Here is a 22,503-nt window from a genome sequence, read left to right as displayed (position 1 = left end):
ATCCTTCCTTATAACAGAGGTACATATTTACTTACCTAAATGCTGATATTATTGAATATTACTTGGAGTCATGGGTGGATAATAATCCACCCATCGGGAATTAACAACTCTTTCAGTGAGTGTACAAGAATCCTGTAACCAGGATTGCAAGAATAGAGCTGTACAGCAGTCAAAATAGTTCGGGGTTTTACAAGTTTACTGCAACCCTCACAGTTATATATGACAAGAACCTAAGCGCCAATTTCCCCATACTTAGTTAGATGATAACCAGGGATTAGTTTATCAATTATACGTCATCTCCATATGAAATTCAATTCTTGACAGATGTGTCAAAATTTAACTACTAATCCATGGTTATGATCTAACCGAGTATGGCGAAATTGGGGCGTGTGACCGATAACCGGTTTAGTTAGATATTCGCCAAAATAACCTTACTTCACCGACAAACCACAGCATCCTATGACGTCACGACCCCATCTCAGCACCAGCGCTGCGCCCGCGCATCACTTAACCAGTATTGGTCTATTTACTGTCATTTAAACCACAGATTATAGAGTTAGTTGTGTCATTTATACGCCGACCGCCGGCGGGTGTGCACGTGGGCCGCAAATTGAATTTCATTGTCATTTCCCATTTAAATCTCGACACTGTAAGTGTGGACTGAGTTTAACAAGGCGATTGCTGACTACTTTGTTCTCCTTTTTGCAAACGGAGTTTATTTATAGTATGTTTAATCGCGTTTGTTAAACTCAAGCCAATGTAGAGTAGCGGTGCTATTTAACACCCAATACCCAATATTACATGTTAATCAGAAATAGGAGTTGGTTTAATGGGCTTTTAACATCTGTGAATAAGTTTACAAATTGCCGATAGCATTCAATCTCCTTCTAGAATTCTTACTATAGCATAAATTAATGTTAGTACCTACTTACAGGGTCCTAGTACGAGTTTTGCAATTCATGTAACCGAAAAAAGTAATAGTATTCTTCTGTCACCTGCATACATTATATGTCAAGAGTTTCATGATAATTTCAATTTCAGCTAGAGGCGCCACTTTGTATGCGATAAAACGGAAACTTTTATAGTTTTCGACAAACTATCAAACCTGCTGTACTAGTCGTACAAGGCGGTCCAAACAACTTGAAGGTTCATGAAGTTAGCAGCGCTTACACAAAGTGCAAGCGCTGCTTTGTCAAACTAACAAACCGCTTTAGTGTATCAAAGATTGGCAATTAGATAGACAAAGTAAAAAATGTGTAATCGCAGCCAACTTCACAAATATTCAAGTTGTTTAAACTAAACTGTTTGTCTTTCACATATGTACCACACTCTAGTCGCACATCTCTAAAATACCTTTCGGTCGGTAAAACAGGTAAATTATGCACGTATCCCAGGGCCGGGCTTGGAATCCCGTCTGTGGGAGCGGATCACCGGCTGGTCTAGACAATTTACTCATCGAAATTAATTGATTTATGCTCGCAGGGAGGACTATAACCCGTTCCTTCCGAGCCGTGTCGCTGTAGGACACTTTGTTGCAAAATGGTTCGACAGAGTGTTCTATCTATGCCTCTAGTATGCATTATGCTCTAGAAGTGCAGCGGTTAGGACTAGGTCACTGCGTAAAAGCAGCTGGAAATGATCCAGTCATAAGTCAAGGATACGCTGTAAAATGCAAGTATTGACGTTAGTATACATTAAACGCAGTTGTAAAAAGTGGGGGTTGCAGTCGTTGGAACTCAGCTATTCTGGTACTCTTATATTGAGTGTGTTTGTTATAAAAACCGGCAAAGTCGAGTCAGATTCGCGTACAAAGGGTTCCGTATTATTGTCCAGAACTATAATATGAAAGGGCCACAAAAGCTGCACAATTATCTATAGGTACCTACACCTACTAATTAGTAATAACCTATTCACGCAAGGTCTCTTGACACGATTTGCCAACTTAGTATTCGATTCAGCGCGCAATCGAGAGATCGCAGGTTAATAATTGTCTATGATTGAAACGCCTCGTCATTATGTCATGATGACAGTTCGGCTTGTGGCACAGAGCAAAAAGTAGTCTATTTATCCTGCTCTGTGATCAGACGGTTGCATTTAAATTCTATGCGTGTTCTAAAGCGTCCGTGCTTTATTATTAAATGCGGTCTCATTTAAATATTAATATCGTGTTAGATCGATTGTTTTGTAATGACCGCTCTGGTATTTTATTGTTGCATTGACTGAGCGAGTATCGGATAATTGTATGTGGGTTATGTAATTTGTTGGCATAGATCATTTAAATATTCAAGTCATGAAGCCCAGTTTTCATACAACAAAAACTGATTTCCTGGGTTCCAAAAGAACATTAGCGTTCCAAAAGAACATTAGCGTTGTAAACGGCATTAGGTAATCTAATAATAATAAATAATTATTACCAATGCGCAGAAACCACCTTTTAGGTCACCTGTAGTGCGGCAGTGCGGAGTGAGGCGCGGGCGGAAAGTGCCAAACCCCGCGACGCCATTGGTGCAAGCTATCTATTCCAGATGCGTTCCGAAACCCTCTCTTATCATTACAATGACCATGCAACCTCCTTGCAGCTGGCGAGCGGCGGTGGCGGCGGGCGCGGATTGTTCTGCTACCACCGCCCGTTCTTATCATTACTGCAATGACCTTGCAACCTCATTGAAACCTCCTCCTTGCAGCTGGCGAGCGGCGGCGGCGGCGGGCGCGGGTTGTTCTGCTACCACTGCCCCCCGAGCCTGCCTCCGCACCAGCACCGCCTGCCCACCCTCGAGTACCCGTTCACTGCTTCACACCCTTGTAAGTACCTACTCAACTACTATAGAGGCAGCCACCATTATTTTTCTTCTTAACCAATATATCGCCAGCCGGGGATTCGAATATAGGACATTCGGCACTAAAGGTTACTGTTAATAAAATTAATCTACGAATTCTACTAAGGAGATCTGGCTAACAAATATGAACACATACCTATATGAAACAGGTTCACTTTTAAATGGATATACTATACAGGACCTTAGAATATAATTAATAAGTGTATCTAAATTAATAAATTAAACTTGGCAGATGAAAAAAATACCAATCCATTGAATCCCGTTGGAAGCAAATGGCAAATATTTGTAAGCAATTTAAATTTAGAACCGAAAAGAAAATCTCACCTATTCTAAAAAAAACTTTTTAAACGGCACCAAAGCAACCAGCCAGTAAAAATAGTCCGTCCAATAGAGGTTAGAGCTCGCGTCGATTAGTTCACTTATCGTACGCTAAACTTCGCTAACGCAGTTTGCGCAGGCCACGGCTACACTCCTAATGCCATTATTGTCAGTTCGAGCTCTTCTTCTCCGATTTTGAACTCGATTTTCCAGCCGTAACTCGATTCTTGGTAATCGATCGAATCGCTAATAAATCGAGATTGGATTCCGTGTTTGCGCGTTTTAATTGTTGTTCGGATTGAGTCTAATTGGACTTATTAGTTTGAGATTCGGTGGTTTCTATTGGAATTATCTTTTGTAAGATTTCAGTTGCGTAATTGTAAAATTTTATCACAAGATACTATTAATAATTTTATAAATTAATCATTATAATCAAAATTTAATATTATTTATTTGCAATTTAACTGCATTCTTCATCATCTTCAGTGAATTATTTAAACCTATTTCATCTATATTTGTTGAGATTGATTGCTTTATTTATACCAGATCTAGCTAACTGGTCGAGCGATCAGTCGCGCGAGTGATCCAGTTAGGACGGTCACTTCGCACCACACGACGTAATCCAACTGATTTACAACTTCATCCAATCTTGTGTACTGGTACAGTGTGGGGCTCTCGCAGAAGGTGTAAGATACCTCGGATATGGTTACGTTCTTAATTCCTCGGTAGTAAGGTTTAAATTTGCTTGATAGTGGAAAATCAGCATATTAAAGTCGGGGTAGGTCTACTTTAATTGCAAAATGCTTAGGTAACTCTGTTTATGATGCATTTGATAAACGGACAAACCTAAAACCGCTATCATAGCATGCTGTAACTTTACACAGAATCTGTAAAAGCCTACCTCAAACGCAACATTTACACATTACGCCATTCACACCATAATAGTCCGACCAACTTAGGAGAGCCTTTAAAAATCAGTTTTGTACCCCTCACACGGGGTGGCAAGTGGTAATGAATAGAGGGGGCGGGGGCGGGGGCGGGGAGGGCGGGGCCCCCAGGGATTGGTCGACGCGAAAGACATCTAATATTCATAAAATAGTTTTTGAGTCGCGCCGTCTCCTAACTCGGTTAAGCCTAACCTAATAAGGATCATGTCACTTTTGATTAGGGGTTTTTTCTAGAATTAATATTTAATTTGAAAGTAAGGGGGAGTAAAGAGTAAAGTTTTTAAAAGCGGTGGCGGTCGGTAAAAAAGCGGCTTAAGCGAATCTATTAAGAATTAAAAAGCAATTTGCGCTGCGATGAAACGCGGCGCTCATTAGACTGCAATGGGCGCTACAGGATGCTTCGTGTTGGACGTACCTACATACAGGGTGTATTGAGTTTGCGCAAAATTTAAATACTTATAGAAAAAAAACATACAAGAACCTCTGGTGACGTAGGCGTGGTTTGTGGACAACCTTAGGCGGGTAGCCGGTAGTGGCTGCTGAGGAAGGCCGAGGACCGAGTGTTGCGGCGCTCCTTGGGGGAGGTCCAGCAGTGGATGATTATTGGCTGATGATGATGATTATGATGATGAAGTAAGTGTTCTATAGTGCTATAAAAGCAAATGATAGAATAAACATAAAATCTATTTTACAACTTGCTTATAAAAAAGTATACAGGAAGACAACAAAATATGCAAGGAAACATTGTACACTTTATTCAAACGACGCAGTAAAATACCGTTACAATCCCCCACTAACTGCCTCCGCGCAGCGAATAAAAACCCACGAAGCCTTAATGTATTCCAGCTTTATAGTCCAGTCTCATTTTAATATTAAAAGAGCTAACAACGTATTTTCAGACTGAATTTCAAATCTAAGTAAACACTTGAAGGCTAATCTTGCAACGCAGTTATGCGCAACTTTTCCCGTTGCACCGCTCCCCCCCACCCCCTACTTACTCCACTTCCGGCGGAAGTAGCATTTTTAATTTCCGCTGGCTAGGGATTTTTCTGTACCGCTTGCCAACGCTCAATTATTAACATTCAATTAATTCCAATATTAAATCCGAGAGCTGATCCAATGTTTTGGCTATCTCAAGTTCTTGCATTTTTAAACGTAAAAATGATTAAAACTCGTTCATCATTCAGGTGTTTTTAAATTTGAAAATGGAATTACTTAAACCTATTGTTTTTAAAAGCCACACCGCATTTTTTAAATTTAATGTGCTTGCTAAGTACAATATTTTTATGTACTGAAAGTTTGTATTGTCTATTAAAATATCGTACTGTGTATTAGTAGTAGATTTATTTATTGTACCTACTTGTCACAATTACTTAGAGTTGCCATAGTGAAGTACTCTTTAGCCTTTGGCAGTGCAGTTAGGGTAACCACTAATTAAAAATTTATGACACACCGCAAAAAAGATTTTATAAACGTGAATAATTAATTGGAAAGCTTTTTAAAATAACCACAGTAAATTGATTTCGTATATGAACAGCCATTTTAAACAGCCCTGCTTACTCGGGGATAATGTATTTTAAATGCATAATTATTTGTGCAAAAATATTTTGTGAAAACTGATTATTTTTGGATTCCGGACATAAGCTTATCTGTTATTGAAACCGAAAATGATATTAAATAATGTGAACATTTATAATGCTTAATTAATAAAGTATGCTTTATAGCTGTGTGTGATTTAATTAGTACAATTTATAGTACTATTCGCGCTCTGTAAATATGTAAAATATTGTTATTTAAATTAAAATCTCACAAATCCATTAGGTAAAATTTGTCAAATCCTTACGATTTCTAGAACGTGGCGGAAAATACTCTGAAATTTTTGACTGATAATGTGATACTCGTAATGTATGCAAATATCAATGTCAAAAGAAATCGTCAACTTTTTTCTTTTACGCCAGTAAAAACGGAAAAACCTGTACTAAACGTATTTGTCATTTACGCCACCACAACGTCATGTAATAGTCACTAATTTATTGTAGGTACTCTAGTGATTTTGTGACTTTGTGACACATGTGTAAGTGAAAATTACCAATAAAAGCTAATTTCCGATTAGGACCAGTGTGATCTTAATAATGATATCATTGAGCTACTTTATACTTTCCTACTGTTTCATAAACAATCAAAAATCGACATTATACCATTAGGGCAAAAGTCTAGAGTTTAGTGATGGACTTGTGAAAGGAGAATGTAGGGTGAGATCCCTTCCTAGGACGGTAAATCTATTGCACACGTTAAGATAGGGTGACCATAGATCAATGCAGCTGTGTAGTTTAGGCTAAACAAGTATATTTTAAGTTTAAACTTAATGTATTACGACCTATTCATAAAAAAATATCAACTTGAAAGTGATTTTAAACATATAAAAAGTTTAAGGTAAGTAAGTAGGTAAGTATGTCAAAAATATATGAAACCTAATCCTGAAAATGAATGTTTTTAAAAACCTCAAATTAAGTGGGTAATTGAATAAACTTAATATTTTACATTTCTTTTCCATTTAACATTTCTCTCCAATACAATCATAATAATTATGTTCTGAATTCAACCAAACCGTTGCATTGCGGTGTCACATCAAACACACACACACATATTATATAAGACTTCTATTTTTCACTTGTTGACCACATTCTTCAAGTACCTTCACAACTCAAAACGCTTAAGTGTCTGCCTCATAGATTCCTGTATAAAGCACGAGTAGGTATTCTGTATTCGTTTGATCTCCCGTCGCGTTAAATTGAGGGGTGGATCTGAGTTTGTGTAATGGCCAATATTTCCGCTTTTACCCTACTGGTGTTTCTGGTGATTTGGGCTATTAAAATAGACTTATGTTTGGGCTATTATTGGCGGCTGGCTTTTGTTCGCGGGCTTTGGTTGGCGTTATTAGATTTAGTGAAGAAAAATGCTCTTAGTATGTTACTTCAACTACAATCCACGTTAAACACACTCTAAATTTTATTAGATATCGTTTAATGGATTCCCGTGGAAATCCCGGGATAAAATGTGTTTATCCCATGAGTCAGCTTCCTATAAACCAAATTTCATCAAAATTGGTTGAACTGTTCCTGCGAGGGAGTAAAAAACTTATAAATTATAAACTTTCTTGTTCATATTGGTACACTTGGATAGAATATTAGAAGGACAAGCTGTGGACAAGCTTTAGCACAATAAAGACGTAACTCAAAAACCAGTTTTTATTTCCAATCGCATAAAAACAATAGTGGACTAACTCTAATATCCCATTTTTTTAAATCAACCCTTATATTACTAAAGGTGCAATAGTTATGATGTTATCCAATAGTGCGTTGTTTCAGACACGAGCTACTCATACCACCCGGCCATCCACGATGACACGTTCGTGCGCAGGAAGCAGCGCCGGAACCGGACCACCTTCACACTACAACAGGTTATATAGTTGTCAGATGGTTTATTGCCTACAGGGTGTTGCAAAAATTGTATCATCATCATCAATAATCATCCACTGCTGGACACAGGTCTCTACCAAGGAGCATAATGGTATAGTAAGCCAAAAGAAAGTGACTCAGAAGGTCAAGTTTTGTTCCGAGAAATTTCAAAAGTTATAAAAATATGTAAAAGAAACTTGTTCAGAATAACTCCCTGAGTCACTCAGTTTGTTTTACAAGTACACTTTTTGCAACATTCCGTACAGTAGGTACTCTTGATTATAAACACACGCACACACACACGCACTCACGCCTTGTACTAATGTACTCCCTTGCGAGGTAGGCAGAGGTGCATTGCTGCACCCACTTTTCGCCAGAGTGTTATGTTAGTCCCAATGTAATAGGGGGCGGGCCTATTGCCATTTTACGGGCACATCCAAGACCCGAGAGCAAATATCTGTGTTTAAACAAATATCTGCCCCAGCCGGGAATCGAACCCGGGACCATCGGCTCAGTAGTCAGGGTCACTAACCACTACGCCATTCGGTCGTCAGAACTCTTGATTATGTTGATGATTATTCATCTAAGATAGGTTCTTCTTCAGAAGTTTCTGTCCTGTACTGTAGTGATTCAGTAAAAAGTTCACCCTACATGAAAGCACAACGCAACGGCAGTAAAAAATTTGAAGCAAACTAAAATGTGTCTACATTCCAATAAGTATTCAATATTCCAACTAGACTGATACTTGTCTGTTTATAAAAATGTCAAAGCTTTTTTTTATATTAAAGAAATGCTTCCTCCTCCTTCTAAACTAGTACCTAAACTAAAGTGTTTTTACGTAATTATTTATTATGATTTTAATTATTTATTTATTTAATTACCTATTTACTTTCTAGTTGGAAGAGCTGGAGACGGCGTTTGCGCAGACGCACTACCCGGATGTCTTCACACGCGAGGACCTGGCGCTCAAGATCAACCTCACTGAGGCAAGGGTGCAGGTCAGTATGGACTTTACATAACGTTCAGTATTATTTTTGGTTATTTACTTCCGATAAATTCAAGAAAATTTAGCTATAGAGAAAGATGAAGATTAACCTCACCGAGGCACGGGTGCAGGTTAGTTTGGACTTTCTGTGTGTGTTGTAGTCCACCACCCCGCACTAGGCCAGCTTGGTGGAATAAGGCCTGTCCCTTCCTTCATTGGAAGAAGACCCGTTCACCAGCAGTGGGGAAGTGATGGGTCGTGATGATGTGTGTGTTGTTTGGGATTGTTGTTGGTTACTTCCGATAAATTCTGTTTTTTTTCCATAGCTGGCACTGAATATTATTTTGAAACTTATTTATCCTTATTGGTATATTATGAAACTTATTCATCCTTATGGGTATACTTAATTATTTGTTAGTTTAGTGGATCTGGTATATACTTGAGACATTTTCCACAAACAAGTTACTGAGAACACTGAGTGAACGACATCAAATAAGGTCTCGGTGTTTCTATTCTCCTTACTTATACTATTTTAAATTGCTTTCGCGGAACCGTGTCGTAGCTCTATAAACTAAGGAAAACAATTTATTATTTTTCGCCGAGCCTTCGTTAATATTAAATTAACACAGAAAGTTGTATTCAGCGTGTTTTTCATAAAGCAACACTGAACCCATACAAATTCCACTTTGTAAAGTTACTGAATACTTAGCAACACGCATTTTGTTTAGGGGAAACACGGTTAGATTGAAGTAGCCAATGCTAGATGAAACTTATATCCATACTTACCAAGGTATACCCAAATAAATGATAAAATAACTTACCTACTCGATACTAAATTATAATCCTGTTCTCAGAAAGTCCGTCCATAAGTTCACGAAGCGAAACACTCTCCAATTATAGAGCACTAACCAGAAATAGCAACATCAGAATTCAATTTCCATCCACCTGCCGAACAGTTAGAATCCATTACTTAACGAATCTATTGTCAAAATGGGATAGCAAAACTACGGATCATTCAGTTTACTTTGGCCTCTAGCCCCATAGGCAACACTGAAAAACAGACCCTAAAGCCGGGCCACAAGGTGGATAGATTGAAATTAAACGGCAGTTGGCTAAAGTGAATTGCGTAGAGAACTGAAATTGAATGTCGGAACACCTGTCCAGTTTTATTAGATCTCTGGCAATCCACTAAATACCTCCCTTTTCGTGGATCTCAATATTCTCAATGGCAATTTGGGGGATCAAGTCAAACTGGAGGAAACGGATGGAAGTGCTGTACAGTCAGCAAAAGAAATTTGGTAAATAAATTGGTGTATTCCAACTCCAAAAGTTATTATAATTAGAGTCACAGGTATGCCAAACTAGTCTTTACAAAATTAATTGTAATTTCTTCTTTTGCCCAGGTGAATAGAGAGATAGGGGAGACCATGAGTTATTGTGAAAATTTCGTCGAAATATTAGTTGGTATCAAAACCTAAGGTCTGAAAGAGTGCACAAAGTATTAAAATACCTAGTCTGAATGTCATGTCATGTCTTCTGAAAAGATCAGAGGTAACGTTATTAACGTAGCCGTAGTAAAACGATGTAGGTATAAAATAATTTTAATAATAATTAAGTACATAATTTAGGTAACATTGGCAGCCCTGAAACAGTAATATAATTGAGTTGAGTGGGCTTTCAATTTGATTCGCATCCTCGTCGGGCAGTGTCGGTGATAATTCGGCAGAAAATATAAAAAGGCGGGTTGGAGCAGCTGTCCGCCATATTGGATTACCGGCGGCGGCGGCGGGAAAGTCGGGAAAGGGATGATCGGATGTGGAAATTTGTATCCCTTAAATTTGAAAGAAATGTTCGAATTTGGAACTAGCAACACAAACTAATTAAAATCCGTCCTTTGTGTAGTTTTATAGATCTGACATTAGTTACACACTCGGAAAGTGACTTTGCTTTATACTATCTAGTGATAGGTACGGTTACAATTATCTATGTTTGCCGAGTGTTAAAAAAGAGATCTAGTGATTAGTGATAGTGTACTTCATTTTAAATTGAAATTCACAATTTTTTTAAATATATACTTTTTTATGTTATAAATATAAACTTTTTTTATGTTATAACTTACACTCTTGCTCGGATATTCTTATTGGACAAAAATGTTGCCTGTTTAGATGTTCAGCTTACTTAAGGCTGAGGTGTTCTGCTTACTTAATAGGTTACTTACATACGTTCTTCCCTGAGGATATACCCAGCCCTTAGCTATGTCTCCACCGAATAAAATCATCAACCATCATTTCACAAAAATCAAAAGCGAAATACTCAAAGATAATTGCTACAAAATCAACTTTCTTCCTAAAACAAAAGCCGCCACTCAGACGAGTGAAGGAACAATCGAAAAATTTAATAACGAATCAACCGGCCGTGATGTAGGGCCCTCCGCGCACTCTAAAACAATACTGGCTGATGTTAAGTGACGCGCGTGACAATAAAAAATAAACACAAGCACATCAGAGAAAAAAAACAAAAGCGCGCGAGTGTTTGCCGCCGAAACACGGTTTGACGCTCGGAAAACGCGCGAAACGTTGCAAATTACTGGCCGGTAGGGTTAGGGTTTGTTTTTTATCATAATTATTTATTAACTTATTTAAAAAGTAATACATAATAACAGCTTGCATCGATCATCGACTTGACCAAAGGTATTGGAGTCTTTTTTTAGTGTACATCCACTTAGCATAGGTACCTAAATTATGTCCAAAATGCGAACTTAGATAATATTAAAACCTGACTCGATGGATTCAATCACAATAAACAATCCAACAAGCTCCCTCAAAAGATCACTAACCCAAAATCAACATTCATTACCACAGTAAAGAATGAAAAATACCTCTCAGGAGTGGTAATACGATACTTTATTATATGACAATAATTTAAGTCCCAAATGTAATAAAGTCATTTGTCGCAACCCTACCCGCGTGGGACGAGGATCATGTCTGCCCCCTATGTCACAACCCTAGTGCGTTTTGTTTTTACATTTTCGCTTGACACTTCTTTTTTATAGGCGCGCGGTGTAAGGTGTAAGCTGCCAGTGGGTATGCAGTAAAACGTTTTATTTTTTCTTGTTAGGGAAAAGAATGTACCATAGAAACGTAATAGGTACCTATACATACTAGGACTTGAACGATCTCCCTGATTCCATTAGGAAAGCTCCGTCTCGCAACGTTTTTAAGCGTCTTACTCGGACTCACTACCTTAGTAAGATAGTTAGTTGATAGCTCTTTCCTGAACCTCTAAATTAATTATTGTTATATAATATTAATATATAATTAATATACCTATACATATAGGTATATATTATTTATATTATGTTTATTTATATATTCATAACTTATATGTAGGTACGTATTTTATATTAGATATATTTGGTAATTATTATTAAGTGACTTGTTTTAATTTTGTAGTAATAGTGTTGTTTTCTTTTTGCACACCTTATGATTAATTTTCTTGCACCTCCTGTGGGTTGACTGGTAGAAAATGCTTGTAGCATTAAGTCCACCCTTTGTACACTTATTTTTATGTTTGTGCAATAAAGGATTAAATAAATATATTAAAATACGTACAATTGTTTTATTTTTCTAAAAGAAATATCTAAAACTGAATTTAATGATATTGATTTGACGCACACACTAAAAATCTAATTTCCCTTATTTTCTCCTGGAAGAAAAAAGTCAGAAAGAAGAAAATAAATAATAAATAAAATAAATATGTGGGGACATCTCACACACGGCCATCCGACCCCAAGCTAGGCAGAACCTGTGTTATGGGTGTCGGACAGCTGATATATCTACACAAATACATAGATAGATAGATACTAAATATAAATATCAACACCCAAGACCCGAGTACAAATATCTGTCTTTAAACAAATATCTGCCCCAGCCGGGAATCGAACCCGGGACCATCGGCTCAGTAGTCAGTACCCGTATCATGAAAATTCGAACTAACGAATAGAATCGAATGCGAGTGCGACTATTGTCAACTTGACAGCACTTTCGAACACTTTTTACCTTTCGAATGAGTTTCGAAAATAATGACCACAGAGTACATGATATTATTCTGACAATGACCTATGGAATGATAGCTGTCAAACTTTCGCAAATCTGTACACCGCAATACACCGCCATTTTGTTGTTGACAGGTTGACAGCACTTTCGAATAGACTATCGAATAGAATATGCTGCGGTTTTTCATGATACGGGTACTGGTCACTAACCACTACGCCATTCGGTCGTCTAAAAAAAAAAAAAAGACATTCAATCACCATTAAGAAGTAGCTTTTTTATGTGAAATTTAAGTGAAAAGTAATCTCTTTTGAAGCAATGAGATCCGAACTTGATCTGTGTAATATAATATCGGGAAAAGGCAATTTTCCACCTCGGTGGAGTTATAAGATAGATTATTTGGTAAGTAGGTCTGTAGTAGTCTGTACGGAAAATGATGGTCTTTAAAGCTCAGAGTTTTGGTTTTTTTACATAGGTAGGTACCTACATATGTTTTTTGCTTCGGGTATGTAGGTACATAATATTTTAATATACTTACTTACATACCTATGAACATAAAACAGTGCAAAGTATCCTATCTAGCCAGTCTAGCCAAATAGATTGATATTTGAACTTCGTTCACCTTTGTACTGTGCAATAAAATCTTTGATAGTAATACCAATAATAACTAGGCACATAACCAATCGATCAAGAAAAACCCCTAAAACAAGACATATGCGTATAAAACAAATCCTCAACTTATGCGGACTTTTTTGATCATCCCACAACATGGCTAATGAGGGTAAACAAGTAAGTTGTCACAAGTTTTTCATCACATCTGATAATTTGGGGGGTAGTCCCCCCCCCGCACACCCCGCGGCAACATCCGGTAAATCCCCGGTTATCCTGACTAGATCCGAAGAGCTTTCTTAGCTCTTTATATTGTGGATCTGAGAAGTGATATGGATAGGACAATTCGTGATGGGTTTATAAGCTTTGACTTGGTACACTTGATACAAAAGTCTGCGGGCTAAATTCTAAGTCGGAATAACAAATGATCCGGTAGTGTTTCGATTAAATACCTAAATAAAGATTAGAAGAAACCATGGGCGAAAAAATACATTCATTCATCATATACCCGTGCAACCGACAGCACGTTTAGCACGTTAAGCCGTGGGTCCCGGTTGCTGTTTCGGCAGCAGGCGTTAAGCCTAGTCAGCGGCCTTCGGGCAGCTTGAAAATATTTGACAGTCGGGTTGCCCACTTACCCGACAACTCTCTCAGTACAAGCTTGCTCCACCAAAACGCAGAAGGCCAGCGTGGTGGTCTAGGCCTAAACCCTTCATTGGAAGGAGACCCGTGCCCCAGCAGTGGGGACGTGATGGGTTAAGATGATATGACATTATGATATAGATAGGGGATGTTGCAAAAAGGTAATTTTTGGACTTACAGACGTCGAAATATAATAGGCCCGTTTGGACAGCTACACAAATTTGCTATTTTCTCTTGATTTACTTGATGAAATACATAAAAAGACACATAATCTGGCTTATTATTTACAGCCGAAAGAAAAAAGAACTTATAAAGCACCAAAAATTACTTATTGTTTAGATTTTTTATGTTTTAAGGTTTGACACCAGCTGTCATCCCATACATTTTGGAGCTGTCCAGACGGGCCTGTTATATTTCGACGACTGTAGATATAACATGCAAGACCCTGTATTAACACTCTGAACACCTTCTCCAAAGAGCCCCGCATCTGAGTTCTCCTCCACCCAGTAATTAGATTCGGCGTGCCGAGTGGAGTAATTCGCGCAAAATGGAACGTATATCGACGCTAACGTGTTTACCTAACAAAATGTCTGCGGGATTAGCTTCGCGGCGCACCCTGGGGATCATGCTATGAAGTCTTAGTGTAGATATATTTATGTACAGTCCGCAAAAGAGATAAATTGCATGCCAAAATGCTTCCTGAAAGTTAAGTCCAACTCAACGACAATAGACAATCAAAGCGCTTCATTCCATACTTGAGTTCAGGAAGTTTTCAGGTAACAAAGTAAAATAGACAAAAGTACTTTAAAGAGCTTAAGAAATGAGGGTTAAAAAGTATCTCTACCATATGTAATATTTTTAAAAAAAATTCAATAAATCATACTTCACTTTACAATAAACAACACCAAAAATAATTTTAAAAATAGTTGGACCATTGAACATACTTATTATTAAATTTTCTTATAAGTATGTACTTTTAACTTTGGATGCGCCTCCACGCGTCCTCCAGTCCACACCTCCACAACTCATTAAAACCTCCCTCTTAAAACCTCCTTTAATTTGCTAAGAAACTTTTTAATCTTTCATACTCCGTTTAAATATGTAAGCAAAGCGTTCATTACCCAGCTGTGTAAGCAGGTGATTCATTTATACCGCCATTTTGTACTAAGGGGTTAATTATGGTGGTTTGCGATACCTTTTGATCATGAAACTCGGCTTGGGTGTTCTTTCATTATTTAACTAGGTTTTCCCGCAGAAGCCTTTCCCTTGGTTTCTCAAATGAGAATCTCTACCGTCGGTAAGTTAAGTTTTACTAAAGTATATAACATCTAGTGTTATGATTTGCTCCCTGGGTAGGTTCACACAAATGAGAAACAGGGCATAGATCTACTTCATCAAGAATTAGGAAATAAGACTAAAATCCCTGAAATAAGTACCTCTATGTATAACAATTTTATTATATGTATCTCTTGTAAACCCATATATTATAATGTTAAGTATTCTAACACAGACGGTTCCAAGTCAATTTGCGTAACGTTAAGTCTCGCTCAACGGAGGCACAGCTCCGATAAAGTGTTTATGAAACAGAATGTTTCCACAAGTTGGGCGACATGACGCACTCGTGACGGCTGTGGTGAGGTGACGTATAGCGGAGATACAGTCAGCTTCGTAAGTAGATTTGTACCTTGTCAAAGTAATAAACCGTCATCGTCAGTGTTTGAATGAATAAAAGGCGGTATCTATACAGGATGTTGCAAAAAGGGTATACTAAGCCGAAACCTACATGTGCAGCATGGTATATCTAAGCCTAAAACTGAAATCAGAATTTGAAAATGCGAAAAAAAAATTTCATTTTCCATAGAAACTTTGTTGGTTACGTGACTTTTTACTATGGAAAAAAAAAATCTGCACATGTAGGTTTCGGCTTAGTATAGCAATTTTGCAACACCCTGTATACTGGGAAGCTAAGCGTTGGTAATAGGTATCTTCGGTTTGGAAATATATTTCGTGTTTCCCTGCTATGATTGTTTTTCATAAAATACTTATGAGTTTTCATCGATAAATTTTCTTAAGATATAGTTAAAAACATTTAAGTATTAATATTTATTTTATATATCCAATTTTTGTAACTAAAGTTGTTTTGTACATAACTAAAGTACTGAGTTTATGCAGTCAATATTTAAAACAAGCGTTAATTTTAGATTTGCGATTGCGTCGATTGTTTACCTAACAGACTTTATTAATATCCTCCATTTAGACGGTGATCTTAGTTGCTTTACATCTTACACCAACCCGCACTAGGCTAGCGTGGTGGACTAGGCCTAACCCTTCCTTCACTGGAAGGAGACCATGCCACAGCAGTGGGGACGTGATGGGTCGTGATAATGGAAATCTTACACCGTACCTCCGTTATACAGAGCGCAGTTTGAGTCTAACATATACAGGGGGTTGTTTTAACACATTTTGCCGCTGCTCATCGGAATCACATTTGATGCGAGTGTTTCAAAGTGATGCCTGTAGACTGTCACTTGCAGTCGAGTTTCACACTTATAACGCACGTATTAAGAACGTGAATGTTATAAGTGGTGAAGTATAAGAACCCCTGAGTTACGTAATGTAATGTTATGGCAGTAAGGAAAGCCGCAGAGTTTTGAGAATGGGTTTGACGGCGGATCTCTTTAAGTGGTTACTGATTTTCAGGAAATTTTCAGGATTTTTTTGCGAGTTCAACGGTGGAAATATTTTGTAATTTTACTGACATATGTTTTTAAAATTATTCACTTACATACTATAAAATATATTATTGAGCAAGAGCTATACGTTACTATCAACCATCATCAATTCACATCATAGTTTTAATATTGTTAATTAATGCGTGTTTGTATCTACACTCTTAGTTTTAAAATGGTATTTGTACGCTGGTAAAAAATAACAGTCAAAATTTATAACTTGTATTGTAATATCCTTTAAGTATAGCTATGTTTATTAATAACTAGCTGTTCCCGCGCGCTTCGCTTCGCCTTAAAAAGTTTTCCCGTGGGAATTCCGGGATAAAAAGTAGCCTATGTTCTTTCCCAGGGTCTAGACCATATGTATACCAAATTTCATTCAAATCCGTTCAGTAGTTTTGGCGTGAAAGAGTAACAGACAGACAGACAGACAGACACAGTTACTTTCGCATTTATAATATTAGTAAGGATACGACTCGCGATCCATCACATGAGTACAAATGTACAGCGAAAAGCGGGTGACTCGCTTGCGGGTGACTACCCATTTTACGATTAGAGTCGTGAGCATATGTATGTGCACCACCAACACAGACTGGCTAGGTATCCCTTATTTGTTTCTTGTGTATTTTTTGTATGTATCTTAACTATTTTTTTTTTCGTTTTCTTGTTTTGTGTTTTGTGTACTATCCTGTGGTTGTGTTATTAGCGTATATGTAAATTGTTTTTCTGTGTAAGTGGTGTATTCGTGTAGCTCTAAATAAATGTCTTTTCTTTCTTTCTTTCTTTCTTTATGTAGTTTTAATAATAAATGAATAATTCTGATTCTGATCATAATTTTATTACAATCACATTTTCAATAATTCCCCGCTTGCATTAAGGTACACACACACTTACCAACTCGTTAATAAGTTTTGCAACGCGTTAACCCGTAAACTGTGGAGTGTTTTAAAACATTAGCGCGCGCTGACATAATTACCCTTCAAGTTAAACTGTAAGTAGACGTGTGTTGCCTCTTCAGTCTTTACTTAGCGGTTAATGGCCGTTCAGAAATTAAAGCAAGCTGTGTGTTTAGCTTGTTAGAGGTTCGCTCCTTTGGAAGGATTTCACGATGAGGATAATGAGTTTGTATGCTATGCTCTACTCGCTAGAGACTAAGATTAAAAATGAAATTGAAATGAAAAAATATAAATAATTTTCATTTTAAAAATATGAGACACAATTTTATTATAGGTACAAAATGGTAGGGAATAATAAAATTTGGTGTCATTTTTAGTTCGTGTCATTCCAGGGGCTACCAGACTAGGTTGGGCCTGTGTCGTGGCCAGTATATAGGAACGATTTTATTACAACATCCCTGATAGGTTACAACCTTTGGCAACGCGGTCTTATGTATTAATTATATTAATTCCTGAGTTATAGCCGATTATGTTTTTTTTGGGGTCCCGTGGCGTAATGGATAAGACAGATAGATAGATTGATGAAAAAAATGTAGTACAGTACAGATAAAGGTTCCACCGTAATTCATTTAAACGAGATGTACCTCTAGTTGTCACTCTAATATTAATCAAAGCATTTTTAAGACATCATAAAAGCACCAAGTGTTTTTTAAGCCGTAACAAACAACTGCGTTGGTACACAACACTCCATGATAGAGTACCCACTCAAAACGAGGGCACTTGTTCATTAGCACAAAAACGCATAACAACAATATGTTTAATAGCTACTCAAATAAAAAACCAATTAAGCGGACCACCCGCTAAAATAACAATTAACACCTCACTTGTAACAATAAGCGATTGTTATTTAGCGTTTACCCGCTATTGTTACTTTCATAGTAGGCAAGTAATCAGTAATCACCCTTATACGCTCCTCCCCTTGATAACTAAAAACCATTTGAAGTTGACCTCTGTCAATCCATTGACGCACCGCGACACGTTCACGCTTAAATCCTGTTAAGGGTACACGGTGGGTCAAGTTGTTTTGGTCGTTGGCAGGGTTGAAGTGACAGGGGGGTAATTGGACATGTGTTTGAGTAAAGATACAACCTTGTCGCATTGAACGGAGGGTGATTGCGTTGAATGAAGCTGTGAGATCGAGTGAGGGGCGGAGAGTGATCGTTCAAGTGTCTGTTTGTTTTATAAAACAAGGTTTTGTGTTCAGTTTTACACACGTAAAGGGAATTTCCTTCATTTATTTGAAGGTTTAGTTGTATGTTGTATTTTATAAGTTTTCTGCTTAGCGATTTCTTAAAGGGTGATTTAGAAAATAAATAAATTGTGGAAAATGAAAATACAGCTAATCATAATGTCAAATTGCAAATGAATAATTATGATCTAATATATACGGCACTGTTCTAATACGATTCACTCTAACACAATAAACAAAACATTACCAAAACTAACTAGTATTTAAATATAAATAGGAAAATCTGCACGTAAATCGTAGGATTTAAGTATGTAAAGACATTACATTACATCCCACACGCATTCACCCTTAATCCCAAAATCCACTTGCCGCCGCCAAATGTCCGATTTTCACTACACTTATTAACATCCGACACTGGCAAACAAACTTACAAACCACATCTATTAGCTAATCCACAAAATGCGATATGTCGATACTATTTAACAATACATTAGAACACCCTACTTTTAACTCGACTTTTTGACACACCCCTGGTGCAAACTACCAGCTTTACTAGACCTCTGTGTTAGAACTATTTGTTTGCTACGAGCGGTCACGTTATGCTGGTGATATGTTAAGCCGGTTATTCTAAACTAGGGTTGTACGTACAAATTTGCGCTACAATTTTCGCAATTTAGTTTTAATAAGGTCGGTGCGAGAGTGCTATGAAATCCCTTGTCAAAGCTAGTGCAGATGTGGAAATAGGTATTCTTCTCCACAATTCCATAATATCACTAACAAAAAATTAACATTTTAGCCATAATTTAGATTCTATCAAAATTCAAACTACTTATAAATGTAGAGACAACAACAACTTGCGCTGAAATTGCTTGAAGAAGCTGACAAATAATAATAAAAAATTAGGTCTCATGTTTCCGTCGTTATTGGTCTGTGATAATTGGACTCAAAACTTAACAGAGGGGTATCCATTCTGAATCTCACTTAATCTTTGCCCAGAGCAGAAGCCGGCTATCCCTCAGCGATCGTAAGCTAATTTGGTTAAAATTATAATCTCCCATAAGCCGATGTGCGGCCCTATAACTTTTTATCTGTTCGTGTAAGTAGGGCTGTGAATTAATATTTTAGGGCAAAATTCACCGAAGTAATTAAACGTCGTTAGAAGGATCGAAAACGCAGTTTATGCTATAAACGAGCTTATACGCTCATTTCGATTTTCACCGACCAATATTAACCAAGATTAGAGCAAAACACAGTTACAGCTGTAACTGCTATAAATTGGCCAGTTAGCGTTGCTAAACGCAGTTATAGAAAGCTGTCATTGTCAAACGTCATAAACAAACCACTGAGCAAATAACAACGCTTTGACAACGACGTATAGTGTGACAAACTTATCTGTTCCGGTGAGAGCGAACTAAATTGATCCATATCTCATTACTTACTAATGAATTGTATATTGTAAATGATTAGATGGGTTTAATAACACCGCAAGAGCGAATTAACAATACGAGCAAACTTAAAATCTTATAGAATTAAGAAATATTAGTCATTTATGTGAGCTGTCACCGGAACAGATAAGTTTGTGGCACTATATATTATTTTTTTGTTTTATAATGTGTCAAAACGTTTTGTTACTCCATTGCTTGAAATCAAAATAGGCAAAAAGTATGTACGGAGCGACGCAATAACTAAACGCATTTCAGTGTTGCTGGCTCGTCTGTAGCTGAAACACCGGTGACGTAAACGAGATTAAAATAGCACCGATGAATTTCAGGTTACTCTAAACGCAGTTAGACGAAATCGGCAATCGTGATTAATGAAATCGTAGTTTAATAAAACTTAGATTTCTGTGCAACCCGTGAATTTGGCCCTTAGACGTAGACCTAATAAAACATTTATATTCAACTTTCACAGAGTTCATAATTCAAAGTTATGTAGACGAGATACCTTAATCAATTGATTTTGTACAAGTTTAACATCCAAACGTTGTCTGTAAGAGATATTGCTATAGCGATAATTTCGCCTTATGTACCCTAACTAAGTTGATAATGTATTTTTTTTAATTATTTCTTGGTGTATAAATATAAGTACTCTATAAATTTTTATAACTTACCATGTTTAATGTCATAAATTTTTCAGAAAAGTACCTACCTATAATGTATAAAATCGATTACCTAGTTATTGTGTACAATGTCACGAAAATGTCTCCCAAACTCTCTTTATTTTATGCCGTGGCTGTTCGCAAACACCATTATCATAGAATTAGGTGGAGCGGCTGATAATATTCTTTATTGATATTACTGGAGCAGGTTACGCGTCTTACAACGTGTATTTTTCTTTTATAACTTGGTTATAAGCTTAGGAGATGATAGATTATGAAGATTTTGGTGGAAATGGGGAATATAATAATATATTTTGGGGCTGGTCGGATAAGCAAATTTAAAATTCTTAATCGATAAATTTATTTTGTCACACACACACACATACATTTGAAATCTAGATTGAATTCGCGCTTTATAATGGGCGTATGTTTATAACAACGAAACTATATTTATTAATTTCTAAATTAAAGTTATACAGGGTGGACATACTGGTGTCATTTCCGGGCTCAGGTATAACATGCTGCACACTTAGGTTTCGGCTTAGTATACCCTTTTTGCAACACCCTGTATATCCAGTTATAGATTATTGTTGGCTGATGATGATTAATGATGTTCATATCGGGACATGGGCTCAAGAGCTCTTTCTTAAGGAGGGCTAAACTAAAAATATTTCCCACAGGTCTGGTTCCAAAACCGGAGGGCGAAATGGCGAAAAGCGGAGCGGCTAAAAGAAGAGCAGAGGAAGAGGGAAGGAGTCGAGATGATGGCCAAGCGAGACCCCGGCGACGATAAGGTACAAGCATACTTCGTTATAAGACCTCTGTATAGTTGAGTATTTTAAGCCCTAATATCACCATAGTCATTTATCTACAGGGATTGGTTCATCAATTATACGTCATCTCCATATAAAATTCTTGACAGCTGTGTCAAAAGTCAACCGCTAATACTCGGTTATGCTCTAACCGACAATGGAGAAATTGGCACTTAGTGTAACATCAACTTTGTCAAAACTTCTGGACATAGGTCTCTCATAAGGAGCACTACACCACTCTGACCTTAGCGTTCTCCATCTGAAAACAACAACAACACATGGTATTTCTCTAACGTTGTCTGAAGAGGAACCGTCTCTTGAAATTGACAATCTGGGAAACTTTTACTCATTATGGCTTAGTGATATTCTGCCTCAAGACTATAATATAAGCACTTACTCTGAGTTGCAGAAAGCTTTTAGCTACCTAATGGTGACCGACCTTAAAATATGTATAGCTGCCTTGCTTTGACAGTATACGGACAGAAAGAGACATACATACATTTAATGCCATCAGCTTAATGTTCCTTTTTGCAACTCAGCGTATAATATACTTACTGGCTATCCTGATCTACCAGAACTCATCCGAGTGCGGCATGTCCCGAGGCTCGGCAGAGGCGTCCCCCGCCTCGCCGCACGCCTCGCCCCCGCCCACGCCCGGCTCCCCGCGCCGCTCGCCGCACCGCTCGCCCCCGCGCTCGCCTGTGAGGTCGCCCCAGCGGTCGCCTAACACCTCGCCTAGGCCTGAAAGGTAAGCGAAGGAATCTCTGGATGCAGGTATTTACTAAGGAGCGCCGGAAATATGTATCAAAGGGCCGGATTAGGTTCTGTGGTTCACGTATTGTTGAAAAACCGATAATATATCTCGTGATGT

At 37.6% G+C, this 22,503-nt stretch overlaps 1 long non-coding RNA gene across 1 annotated transcript in view; it reads left to right on the top strand.

The window, feature by feature from the left end:
• LOC105383444 overlaps positions 1-22,503 on the top strand; it is an 83,072-nt gene that overhangs the window by 20,651 nt on the left and 39,918 nt on the right. Inside the window, exons 3-7 of the long non-coding RNA XR_007267072.1 lie at positions 2,685-2,802; positions 7,471-7,562; positions 8,457-8,558; positions 21,501-21,614; positions 22,208-22,380. This is a non-coding gene — a long non-coding RNA (uncharacterized LOC105383444). The remainder of the gene's footprint in view (positions 1-2,684; positions 2,803-7,470; positions 7,563-8,456; positions 8,559-21,500; positions 21,615-22,207; positions 22,381-22,503) is intronic.

The sequence above is a fragment of the Plutella xylostella genome, chromosome 3 (assembly GCF_932276165.1).
Source record: "Plutella xylostella chromosome 3, ilPluXylo3.1, whole genome shotgun sequence".
NCBI lineage: Eukaryota > Metazoa > Arthropoda > Insecta > Lepidoptera > Plutellidae > Plutella > Plutella xylostella.
This window is presented reverse-complemented; position numbering and strand designations above follow the sequence as displayed.